The sequence below is a fragment of the Puma concolor genome, chromosome D1, assembly GCF_028749965.1.
Source record: "Puma concolor isolate L17-30 chromosome D1, mPumCon1.1.hap2, whole genome shotgun sequence".
NCBI classification, from domain to species: Eukaryota; Metazoa; Chordata; class Mammalia; order Carnivora; family Felidae; genus Puma; species Puma concolor.
The window spans coordinates 28,779,859-28,793,075 of record NC_141676.1 but is presented as its reverse complement, the minus strand read 5'-3'; positions in this window follow the sequence as shown (position 1 = coordinate 28,793,075).

The following is a 13,217-nucleotide window of genomic DNA, read 5'->3' as shown; positions in this document are numbered from 1 at the left end:
TGGGCCACAATGTGTTAACAAATCCCCTTTCTTCTTTTTTTTTTTTTAACATATGTGTTCTCAATGTTTTGTATAACTCATGAGTAATTTCCAACACGAATATTTACAACAATTTTTGTCTGATAGAAACCAGCTTTTCATAAAAAGAGCCTTACTCAGAATAGATTTTGAGACTCAAAGTCATAGCAGAGTAAGTAAGTCTGAACAGTAAAACGGGGAGAAGACGGAGAGCAAGGCTAAGTTCTGTGTGAACAAGGGTTGCAGAGATGAGAATCCCTGCTCAGCACTTTGGTGAAAGCAAAAATGTCTAAGGGGAATTCATCAAGTTTGCTGAATGTTTTTAAATTAAACAAACAACAAAAAAAGACTCTCTTCCATCTCACCTACATAATCTTTAGTAAATTCAACATTGCTAACTAAATGCAGTGAGTTCTCTACAGTGAATTAAATGCCAAGTCCTGACTCAGGTGGGATGGTTTCAAGAGGAAATACTGTACAGCCAATATCTGGGCTACATATGTTTTGTTTTTTGTTTTTTGTTTTTTTTTTTAATTTTTTTTTTCAACGTTTATTTATTTTTGGGACAGAGAGAGACAGAGCATGAACGGGGGAGGGACAGAGAGAGAGGGAGACACAGAATCAGAAACAGGCTCCAGGCTCTGAGCCATCAGCCCAGAGCCTGACGCGGGGCTCGAACTCACGGACCGCGAGATCGTGACCTGGCTGAAGTCGGAGGCTTAACCGACTGCGCCACCCAGGCGCCCCTGTTTTTTGTTTTTTTTAATGGCAATGCAGGATTACCTGGCTGGCTCAATCGGTAGAGCATGTGACTCTTGATCTCAAGGTCATTCACACTATCATTGTTGAGCTTGACACAGGGCTCCAGCCCACGAACTGTGAGATCATGATCTGAGCCAAAACCAAGAGTTGGACACTTAACCAACTGACTCACTCAGATGGCCCAATTAAGTGTATTTATTTTGAGAGATAGAGAGCATGCTAGCAGGAGAGGGGCAGAGAGAGAGGGAGAGAGAATCCCCAGCAGGCCCTGCACCATGAGCACGGAACCAGACGCAAGGCTTGAAACCATGAACCGTGATATTATGACCTGAGTAGAAACTAAGAGTCAGATGCTCAACTGACTGAACCACCCAGGCACCCTTGACCATTTTTTTGACGATTTTTATACATGTTGCCAAATTGCCCTCAGGAGAAGTTGAACTAATGTATCACCAACATAACACTGGAGTGTTCATTTCCCCTCACCTACGTTTTCTTTTTTTTTTTTTATTCTTTTTTTTAATTTTTAAAAAATTTTTTAAAATTTAAATCCTAGTAAACATATAGTGTAATAATGATTTCAGGAATAGAATTTAGTGATTCATCACTTATATGTAACACCCAGTGCTCATCCCAACAAGTGTCCATTTAACCCATTGCCCATTTAACTCATTCCCCCCCCCCAACACCCCATCAGCAACCCTCAGTTTGTTCTCTGTATTTAAGAAACTCTTGGGGCGCCTGGGTGGTGCAGTCAGTTAAGCGTCCGACTTCAGCCAGGTCACGATCTCGCGGTCCGTGAGTTCGAGCCCCGCGTCAGGCTCTGGGCTGATGGCTCAGAGCCTGGAGCCTGCTTCCGATTCTGTGTCTCCCTCTCTCTCTGCCCCTCCCCCGTTCATGCTCTGTCTCTCTCTGTCCCCCAAAAAATAAATAAACAGTGAAAAAAAAATTTAAAAAAAGAAACTCTTACAGTTTGTCTCCCTCTCTGTTTTTATCTTATTTTTGCTTGCCTTCCCCTATGTTCATTTGTTTTGTTTCTTAAATTCCACATATGAGTGAAACCACATATTTGTCTTTCTCTGACTTATTTCACTTAGCATAATACACTCTAGTTCCATCCACGTTGTTGCAAACGACAAGATTTCATTCTTTTTAATCACCGAGTAATATTCCATTGTGTGTGTGTGTGTATATATATATATATATATATATATATATATATATACCACATCTTCTTTATCCATTCATCAGTCAATGGACATTTGGGCTCTTTCCATACTGTGGCTACTGTCGATAGTGCTGCTATAAACATTGGGGTGCATGTGCCCCTTCAAATCAGGACTCCTATATCCTTTGAATTAATACCTCGTAGTGCAATTGCTGGGTCATAGGGTAGTTCTATTTTTAATTTTTTGAGGAACCTCCATACTGTTTTCCAGAGTGGCTGTACCAGTTTGCAAAAGTGCAAAAGTGTTCCTCTTTCTCTGCATCCTGGACAACATCTATTGTTGCCTGAGTTGTTAATTTTAGCCATTCTGATCCATGTGAGGTGGTATCTCATTGTGGTTTTGATTTGTATTTCCCTGATGATAAGTGATGTTGAGCATTTTTTCATATGTCTATTAGCCATCTGATGTCTTCTTTGGAAAAGTATCTATTCATGTCTTTTGCCCATTTCTTCACTGGATGATTTGTTTTTGGGTGTATGAGTTTGATAAATTCTTTATAGATTTTAGATACTGACTCTTTACCTGATATGTCATTTGCAAATATCTTTCCCCTTCCGTCAGTTGCATTTTAGCTTTGCTGATTGTTTCCTTCACTGTGCAAAAGTTTATTATCTTTTTATCTTGATGGGTTTTTTATCTTGATTTTTGCTTTTATTTCCCTTGCCTCTGGAGATATGTCAAGTAAGAAGTTGCTGTGGCCAACATCAAAGAGGTTGTTGCCTGTTTTTTCTCTAGGATTTTGATGGCTCCCTGTCTTCCTTTTAGGTCTTTCATCCATTTTGAGTGTATTTTTGTGTATGGTGTAAGAAAGTTCCCCTCACCTACATTTTAATCTTTATTAAATTAATCAGAAAAAGTGGTAGCTTCTTGTTTTAACATGGCATTATCATCACCCATTAAATTTTTTAACATCACCCTGAGTAGTCTCCTTGTTTAATTTTTTTCCATGTCAATTCATTCTGTACACCACTGCCAGATTAATCTTTTTATAGTAGGGTGTCTATGACACTATTCCCCTGTTCAAAACTCTTCAATGGCTCCACTGAATTAAGTACAAACTCTTCAGTCTGTCATTTAAGACACTCTGCAATAAGACATCATCACATATTTCAAATCTTATTTTTTCCTCCACTTTCCTGCACATACCCCATGATCCAGTTAAAATCATACAGTAGTCATTGTTTTCCAGAACATGACCCATAATTTCTCATCTCCTTGTCATAATAGTCCAGTGATGAAAACTCATATCATAAGTGCTTCAAATCTCTCCTCCCCTGCCTTTAGCAGATACTGCTAATTAATCATTTCCCACTGAGCTAGAACACAATGTCTCAATACAGTGCTATAGACAGCCACCACCAGTGAATTGGAATTGGCATGTGAGGTGAAACTTACCTGCCATCCCAGTAATGGTCCTTTTACCTAGTTGGCCTTCACCCCAGTGAAGTTCTCTTCAAATGGCAGGTGAAATTTACCTGCCATCCCAGTAATGGTCCTTTTACCTAGTTGGCCTTCACCCTAGTGAAGTTCTCTTCAAATGTTCCCTCTCCTAGAAAGCCTTTCTTGATTTCACTCTCCACCTCCAATTCTCTAAGCACATTATATGGCTCTTATATGTCTTACTTCATTTCACCTTGTTTTGTTACTTGTGTGCCGTCTTCTACCCTTTTGAACCATATGTGCCTTAAGACAATAAGTAAAGAGTTCAGATTCTGGAGCTAGACTGCCTTAGTTCAAATCCTGGATCTGTCCCAACTAACTTGAGCACTTGAGCAAGTTGTTTAACATGTTGGAGTTGCACTGTCCTCATCTGTAAAATGGACATAACATTTGGAGCTACCGTGAGGCGCCTGAGTGGTTCAGTCAGTTATGCATCCAACTCTTGACTTCAGCTCAGGGCATGATCTCACGGTTCATGAATCTGAGCCCTGTGTTGGGCTCTGTGCTGACAGTGCAGAGTCTGCCCAGGATTCTCTGTCTCCCTCTCTCTCCCTGCCCCTCCCCTCCTTGCTCTCTATCTCTCTCTCTCTCAAAATAAATAAACATTAAAAATATATATATTTGAGCCTACTGAAGAAAGTTGTGAGAATTCAACAAGACAATGTAAGTCAAGTGCTTAGCTAAGTGCCACACCACATTAAGCTTTCAGAAATGCTACATACTTGTCAAAAATTTATACATAGAGTTACCATATGATTTAGCAATTCTAGTCCTAGATGTAAACGCAAGAGAATTGGAAACATATGTTCGGGAATGTTCATAGCAGCATTATTCATAGTAGTTAAAAATGGAAGCAACCCATGGGGTGCCTGGGTGGCTCAGTCGGTTGGGCGTCCGACTTTGGCTCAGGTCATGATCTTGCGGTCCATGAGTTTGAGCCCCACGTCAGGCTCTGTGCTGAGAGCTCAGAGCCTGGAGCCTGTTTCAGATTCTGTGTCTCCATCTCTCTCTGACCTTCCCCCATTCATGCTCTGTCTCTCTTTGTCTCAAAAATGAATAAACGTTAAAAAAAAATTTAAAAATGGAAGCAATGCAAATGTCCGACAGATGAATAAGCAATTAGGTGTATATAAGCACAATAAAAAGGAGTGAAGTGCTGATACATGAAAATGTAATGCTAAGTGAAAGAAGTTGTTCACAAAAGACCATGTATTGTATGGTTCCATATGAAATGTCCAGAAGAGGCAAATCTATGAAGACAGAAGTAGATTAGTGGTTGCCAGAGGTGATGGGAAGGTGAAATAGGTTGTAACTGCTACTAGGTATAGGGTTGCTTTTTGAATGATGAAAATGTTCTAGAATTAGATAGTGGTGATGGTTGTTTGCACAACATTGTAAATATACTAAAACTCATTGAATTGTACATTTTAAAATGGTTAAAATGATTCATGTTAGGAGCACCTGGGTGGCTTGGTTGGTTAAGCAATCGACTTTGGCTCAGAGCATGATATTGCAGTTCGTGAGTTTGAGCCCCATATCGGGCTCTGTGCTGACAGCTCAGAGCCTGGAGCCTGCTTCGGATACTGTGTCTCCCTCTCTCTCTGCCCCTCCCCCCCCCCCACATTCTGTCTCTCTCTCACTCTCTCTCTCAAAAATAAACATTTAAAAAATTTTTTAATGATTCATTTCATATAAATTTTAAAATTTTACATTATGTGAGTTTTATGTCATTAAAAAATGTTATTTATATCACTACTCATCTTTGTATCCCCTAGAGTGCCTAAGGAGATATCCTGAAAAAAATTATTTTCTTTTAAAGCGAAAGATATTCAATATCTTTAAATGCAAAGGTGAACCGATTTGAGTAACTTCTTTAAATTATAGTGATTGCAATTTGCATGCATAACAAACCATAGACAAATGCTAATTTACTACTCTGTAGAAATTCCAATAGACTAGATTCAATTAAAAGAAAACAGTTCCAACAATCTTGGGATTACACTTGGCTAAAATACCATCTAACAAAAAATAGTAATAGGGAACTCAAAAAAGCAGAACTGTAAATATCCATTGACTATGTTAAAAAAAAAAAAAAGGTTAATTAAAACAAGAGGCTATTTTAAGCCATTTTCTAAATGTTAATACCCACCATTGACAATGGGAAATTATGGTCTTTTTGTCATTTCCCATTATATGTAAATGAGCATATACATTTATAACACTTTCTAGAGGGTAATTTGACAACATGTATAATACAGACATAAATTTGTGGCTACAAAAAGACCTGGAATGATTTATCCCAAGTGCCATACTTGGAGATATAATTAGCCACTTTTTCCCCTTGTCCTTATCCCCTACCTTTGTCTACAATAAGGTAAGTGTTGCATTTGTAATAGACCATAATAAAAGCATTTCTTAACCAGTTTACTTTGTTGAAGTCAGCTTAACTTTTAAAAAACGTTTCTGAATAAACTACAACTTAATGATAGATCTAGAAAATGATAAATATAGAGATCACTAAGAAGACATTAGATCTGCAATTAGAGAATGATTCATGAGATACCATCTTTACAAATCAGCAATGCAAAAGTGCAATAGTGAGGTCAATGAAAATAGATGAGTCAATAATCTCTTGTAATGTTTAAGAACAGAATCTCTACACCTATCGAAATGAATTGCTAAATTGCTTTCTAATATGGTTATTCCACTAGTGAGCAGAAAATGCCCTTCTTACCACACCCTTCTCAGGACTGATGTAATTAGCAAAAACAGTTAGTCTCATTTTACTTCTCATCTCTTTGACTATTAGTGAAACTGAATGTTTTCTAAGGTTTACTTACTGGCTATTCATATTTCTTCTCCGGGATGTTGTCGGTTCATGTATTGTATGTGTTTTAAATAATCTTTTTCCTTGTTGATTTGTTACAATACTTTAAAAGGTAAAGATTTTAACTCCTTCCCTGTCATATATGTTTCAAATATTTCCCCCAGTTTGTCATTTTCTTTTTGACTTTAATCGTGTCTTATAATGTGTAAAAATATTTTATTTTTATGAAATCAAATATATTATTTTTTCTTTATTACTTTTGCTTTGCTTTTATTATTAAAGAGTCCTTCTCAACTTTAGGAGAACATACTATCCACCTATAAGTTCTTCTAATTCTTTTATGGGATAATTTTTTTCATTTTATTCTTAAAGCCATCTGGAGTTTACTAGGGAGTAATATGTGAGACAGGCAACTAACTCTTAAAAACACATTTTTAATTCAACAAAATTTTCTATGACATAAGCATTTAATCAGTTCTTCAGAGTTCATTTGAAAAGGATTAGTCTGTGTAGAAACAACAATTTTCTTTTGGAAAAGGTATCTTTTTACTAATTAACTTCTATATTATTTGGATGTTTTACAAAGGGTATATATTGCTTTGCTGTTAAATAATTGGGAATTTATTTTTTAAAAAAGAAAGAAAAAGTATCTTTTTCCTTGCATGACAGGTTGACACCATATGTCAGAGTCAGATCATGAACTTCACCTTTTTGTGACTAAAAGAGAACAAAAGAAACTCTTCATGATTCATAGGGCATGAATCATAAATGCTAGATGATTAAGTGAAATTCTAATACCAGTGGGGTGAAGTGCAAATTCTATTGGGTAGAAACCAGAAATCCTAGTTTCTTTTTTTTCTTTTCTTTTTTTTTCAGAAACCCTAGTTTCAATGCTTCCCCTGATTCACTTACTAAATTTCTTAAAATTTCCATACCTGTTTGTCAATGCAGTGAAAAAAAGATCTTGGTTGTTAGAAAAGATGGGCTTATAAATTAACATAGTAAAGTATTAAAGGCACCTTGAACTAAACATCTTCATGGACAGTGTCAGCAATTCTAGTCATCCAGGAACTCAGGAAACCTAAAATGGTTTTTAATTAATAAGCCTCCTCTGGAGGACTCTGCTGTTATTTCAGTGTGCGTAATTCTCAGAGTTGAATTTACATTGAAGATGGTGGATTTTCAGAGGTGAACATTGTGGGAATGACAGACATTTCATGTTACTGCTAATGAGACTGAAATAATAGTGTATTTTAAGAAACCTAACCTTCCTTTCTATTTCTGCTACTTTTAACATATTTCAGCTTTTTGAGATGTTAATCACATATGTATTCACAAATGCTCATAGAGGTGCACACCCTGTAAATTTATGTTTACTAACATTCTTGCAAATTTGTGTATAATAATACTGATGTAGGTAACCACATGATTGCCTACTAGCATATCTTCATGTCTATCTTTAGCACATTGATGAAAAGAACAAATAGGGGCACCTGAGTGGCTCAGTCGGTTGATTGAGCATCTGACTTCACAAAGGTCATGATCTTGTGGGTGGTTCATGAATTCGAGTCCCATATCGGGCTTGCTGCTGTCAGCCTGCCAGTGCAGAGCCTGCTTTGGATCCTCTGTTCTCCTCTCTCTGCGCCTCTCCTGCTTGCGCTCTCCCTCAAATAAATAAATATTAAAAGAAAGAAAGAAAGAAAGAAAGAAAGAAAGAAAGAAAGAAAGAAAGAAAGAAAGAAAAGAACTAATAAAATCAGGCAATGAGCAAATCTGGTAAGATGATTAATACCTCTGAATCCACAACTGGTAAAGAGCTCTCTGTCTAAAGTCATCTAGGCTTTCAGTGAAACTGATGAAAAGGAGGCTTTACTTATTTCTTCATCCAGAAAATAGTAATCTGCCAGGCACTGCACTAGGCACTGAGGGAAAAGATTGGGTTGAACCACATGAAACTGCTGATATTAAGCATTTTCTTATCCATAACAGTGGCAATTTCATGTGGTTCAACCTAAGAAAATTATAGAAATTCTTCAAAGAGGGGAAAAAAAATAAGAGAGTTGAAAATCATGAGAAAAACAAAATTTTCCAAAGTAACAACTTAGAAGAAATATGAGAGAATGGCAGGAAAAAGATATTATTGGGAAATGGGAAAAGGGAACACAAAAACAAAATAGAAGAGAAGGGTAAAAATGTATGACCAAAAAAAGAATTCCTTTTTAATTTTTTATCTAAGTATAATTTATATACAACATTATATTCGTTTCAGATATACAACATAATGATTCAGTATTTGTATACATTGCAAAATAACCACCACAATAAGTCTAATTAACATCCATCATGACACATAGCTACAAAAAGTTCTTTTTCTTCTGATGAGGACTTCTAAGACCTACTCTCTTAACCACTGTCAAATATGCAGTACAGTATTAACTATCGTCACTGGGCTGTACAGTACATCCCCATGATGTAATGATGATGCCTGTACCTTTTGACCACCTTTACTCATTTCACCCACCCCTCACTCTATGCCTCTGGCAACCACCAATCTGTTGTCTTTATCTACGAGCTTGGATGGAGGGATTGTTTGTTTGAAAAATGAATACATTCTTAATAATTAACTGAATTCATTCAGTATGTATTTATTGAGTGTCCAACACAATAGATAATTTCATGAAAGGCACAATATGTGCCTCAAAAGGAAAATTTGGTTGTCCTTAAAGAGGAATGATAGACCAAAGTGCCCCATGTTTATAAATTCTAAATTCTGAGGGGAAAAAAATGAAAAAAAAAATATTGAGGCAGTAGGGGAGCTATAACAGAGGAAACCACCGTAGAAATATAAAAAATATATATAAATTCAATACAAATCTGAGAAAAAGAAAGTTGGAAAAAAATAAAAGAGTCCTGATAATAGAAAAAAGATTCAGCAGCAATGTTACCTGATAACACAAAACTGAAAAGTATAAATCAAGTTATCAGAGCAAGAGAAGCTAATAAAAGTAAAATCTAAAAATATTTTAGTATCCCTTTTGCCACATAGAAAATTATATTAATTTCCCATTTTATATAATTACAAGTGAACAAAGGATAAAAATGTGTAATTTGTGTATACAGCCAATTTTAAAATTTATAGTTTCGGGGCGCCTGGGTGGCGCAGTCGGTTGAGCGTCCGACTTCAGCCAGGTCATGATCTCGCGGTCCGTGAGTTCGAGCCCCGCGTCGGGCTCTGGGCTGATGGCTCAGAGCCTGGAGCCTGTTTCCGATTCTGTGTCTCCCTCTCTCTCTGCCCCTCCCCCGTTCATGCTCTGTCTCTCTCTGTCCCAAAAATAAATAAACGTTGAAAAAAAAAATTTTTTTTTTAAATAAATAAATAAAATAAAATAAAATAAAATTTATAGTTTCATATGATTACTGTCCTTTTAAGTCATATAAATTATATAAAAGCAAGTAATCCAACACTACCTAGAACAGGAAAGAATAATTAGAAAGTCACTTAAATATAACCTTCTTTACCCTTCTATTATCAAAGGTGTTCAAAGAACCATAGAATTTTAGCATAGGAAGAAATCTTAGAGTTCATTTAGGCCAAATCCTCAATGTCTCAGAAGAGGCAGAGAGAGTTCAGAGAAGTAATTTGTTCAAAGTGATCTAGTGAGAAAGAAGCAATTTTATTCATTCTTTCATTCACTGAGCAGTTAGGAAAGCCTGCTATGTGTTAGGTGAGGTACAGAGATTATTGAATTTTGTTCCTTGCTCTCAAGGACTGTCAGAGTGGCAGTGTTCAGAGTAGACAAGGGAGAGCCAAAAGTTTTACTAATGCCATTATTGTACATCAGTAAAAGAAATAATACTTTAAAAGCCACATTTTATATGTCAAAACTCAGTTATTGAGAACTGCCATTTGAAAGCTTCAAGCCAGGGTGGTACAGAAAATAAAAAAGGAGAGTCCTTCACCAAAGAGGGATAAACAGGATCCTGGGTTTTAGATTTCCTAAGAGTTCCTCTGTATAACGTGTCTTTAATCAGTCCCAGTAACATCAATACAGAGTTAGTCATCATTCTTTGAGGCAGAATAAATGAAAGACGCTTAAACGTTGTCAATTGTATGGCTAAAATGCATGATTTGTTTGAACTCCCTTTTCACACATGTGCATGGAAAGCATGGTTTTGCAATCGATGTCACATGACCTTGTATATGAAACAATCTGTTTTTACTTAGAACATCATGATTATATGAACATGAGTTTACAAAAAAAGAAGCAGAAAAAAATTGTGTCAATCAGAAAGTAAGATTATGATGATAAACTAAGTCTGAAAGAATTATAATTGTAAAAATGCTGAAGTTTGAACAAAGAGTGAGAGTTTTGTGATCAACTGTGACATAAGTCCCTGTCACAGGCCCCTGAGGGTAGTTTGGAAGCATGTTGATTCAAGTTCCTATGTGCCTGTAAGGTCTATAAGGATTACTTTTTTTTTTTTTTTATAGCATGGCATATAGCTCTTAGTACTACTCACAGCATGACACAGAACCTGATGACCATGAAATCGGATTACCTTTCACACTGTTCTTGATTTTATTTAATTTTGTTATTAATCATTGTTCTTGAATGATAGAATTAAAAATGAGTTGTAGTCAAAAGTTCCTTTAGAGGGCTTCACATAAATGTTTAAAATTAAATCTTTAGTCCCTTTGCCTATTTGCTGAATTTGAACATACCTGCACTCGAATATATAACCAACCTTGAACAGTAGGAGTCTTTCATTTTCCACCTACTGATTTTACTGGGATAAATTAAAACAGCAAACAATCGCTGTTGAAATGTCAAGGCTAAAATGTCACAGAAACATAAGTTCAGTAAAGTTGTATCTCCTGTTCTGAATAGGATAATGACACAGTCATCAGTGTGTCTATAAGAACGTGGATGTGACCTTACATTGCAAAGCTTCGTGGCCGCAACCTTAACATTTCCTGTCACAGTCCCTGAGTCAATCCTCATGCCCACACAGTAAAATGAGTTTTCATTTCATTCTTGAGTTCACACAGGTAAATGGGTGGGTATATGCTTAAACTCAGAGATGCATTATCACATTAATCCAAGTCCATTCATCTCATTGCTCTGACTTTTTTTCTTATTTCTTTTGAAATCAAATAACACTTTACCTACTGCCCTCCATTGCTTCTTAATAACTCAGAAAAGCACAGGGAAGGGGCACCTGGGTGGCTCAATTGGTTGAGCATCCAACTCTTGATTTCAACTCAGGTTGCAATCTCACAGTTCGTGGGTTCCAGCTCCAATCAGGCTCTGCTTGGGATTCTCTCTCTCCCTCTCTCTCAAGAATAAATGAATAAACTTTAAAAACAACAACACCACTGGGAAGAATCAAGAGCCAGGCTACTACTTGGCCAATGACTATTCAAGACCCTTTACTTCTTCGTGCTTCATGCTTCAGTATCTCTCTTATAATATCTGACCCGATTCCACAGATGGCCAGAATAAAGCACTTAAAATTCCTTGGAAGAAAAGCATAGGAATATTGTGACTTTAAAAAGCAAATGCCACAAAGAAGAAAATGAGCACAGCAAGTAAATAACAGAAGAAATTGGCAGTGTGGACAATTGGCAGTTGTTACTGGTTATTCTCTTTTTTTCTTTGTTATCTAATCCCAAAATATCTTGTAATTCTATAGTGGTTGAAGTTTGTGTGCATACTGCCAAATGCTATAAAATTCCTTAGGATCCAATATTACAGGGAAACATGCAGGGATGTAATTCACCACTGAGAAACACTTTCATTTCTGTATCTGACTCCCCTCTCAGACTATAAACTTTGATATTTGATGAGAGCACAAAGCCTCATTTGTTTTGGTCCAAATATCCAGATATGTGAGTGGATGCATTCTACCAAGGAATGTCACCAAAGTTCACATCTGCTTATTCCACAGCATGAGGCATTGACCATTTGCCTCTCCCCATATAGTGTGAAGCAGTTTTCCTACATGAAAATAAATTGCTTCCGTCCAAAAAAATAATGTATTGAGCATGAACAACATAAAAGGTTCTCTGCTGGGTACCATGGAGGATGTAAAGATAAATAAATCAGTTCCTGCCCTTATGAGAACTTTACAGGCTCACATTCTTGTTTCCTGTTCTAAGATGTCAACCACAAGAAATCATTCCTAGTCTCTTCTTTGTCTGATCTCAGTTGCTTAAAAACGATAAAAGGATTGAAGGAGAGAAGAAGGATCTATCCTAGAAACAAGTTAGAGAACAAGGTGGACAAATGGAAACCGAGGAGGAAAAAATATGGAAAAGGGGAAAGAAAGAGCACTATCCTGAAGGAATCAATGAAGACAAAATTTCTGCAGAAAATCTAGGAAGAATTCAGTTAATTCTAAATAATTAGAATACAGTAGGCAATAGACTTTGTGAGCAGAAAAAAAGAATTGGGTGGATACTGAATTAATAAAAAACTAGAAAGGGGAAAAAAATGTTTCCTCTGATTTCCAGCAAGTGCCAAGCCACTTTGGTCAAAGCACAGAATCTTTTTTTTTTTTTTTTTTAATGTTTAATTTTGAGAGAGAGAGACAGAGTGCAAGCGGGGAAGGAACAGAGAGAGACACAGAATCGGAAGCAGGCTCTGGCTCTGAGCTGTCAGCACCGAGACCAATGTGGGTAGAGCTGGAAGTCAGGAACGGTGAGATCATGACCTGAGCCAAAGTTGGAGGCTTAACCGACTGAGCCACCCAGGGACCCCTCAGAATCTTAAGCAATGTTTCAAAGAATTGTGAAGCATGTTATTTGGACAATGAAGCATGTGAATGTTACCTGAATAGGTCCTCTTACAGCCTGCTGCCTTCATTACTTGAGGCACCAATTCTCAAACGATTGGGTCTCTGGACGCTTTACACTCTATCAAGGGCCCTATAGAGCCTTT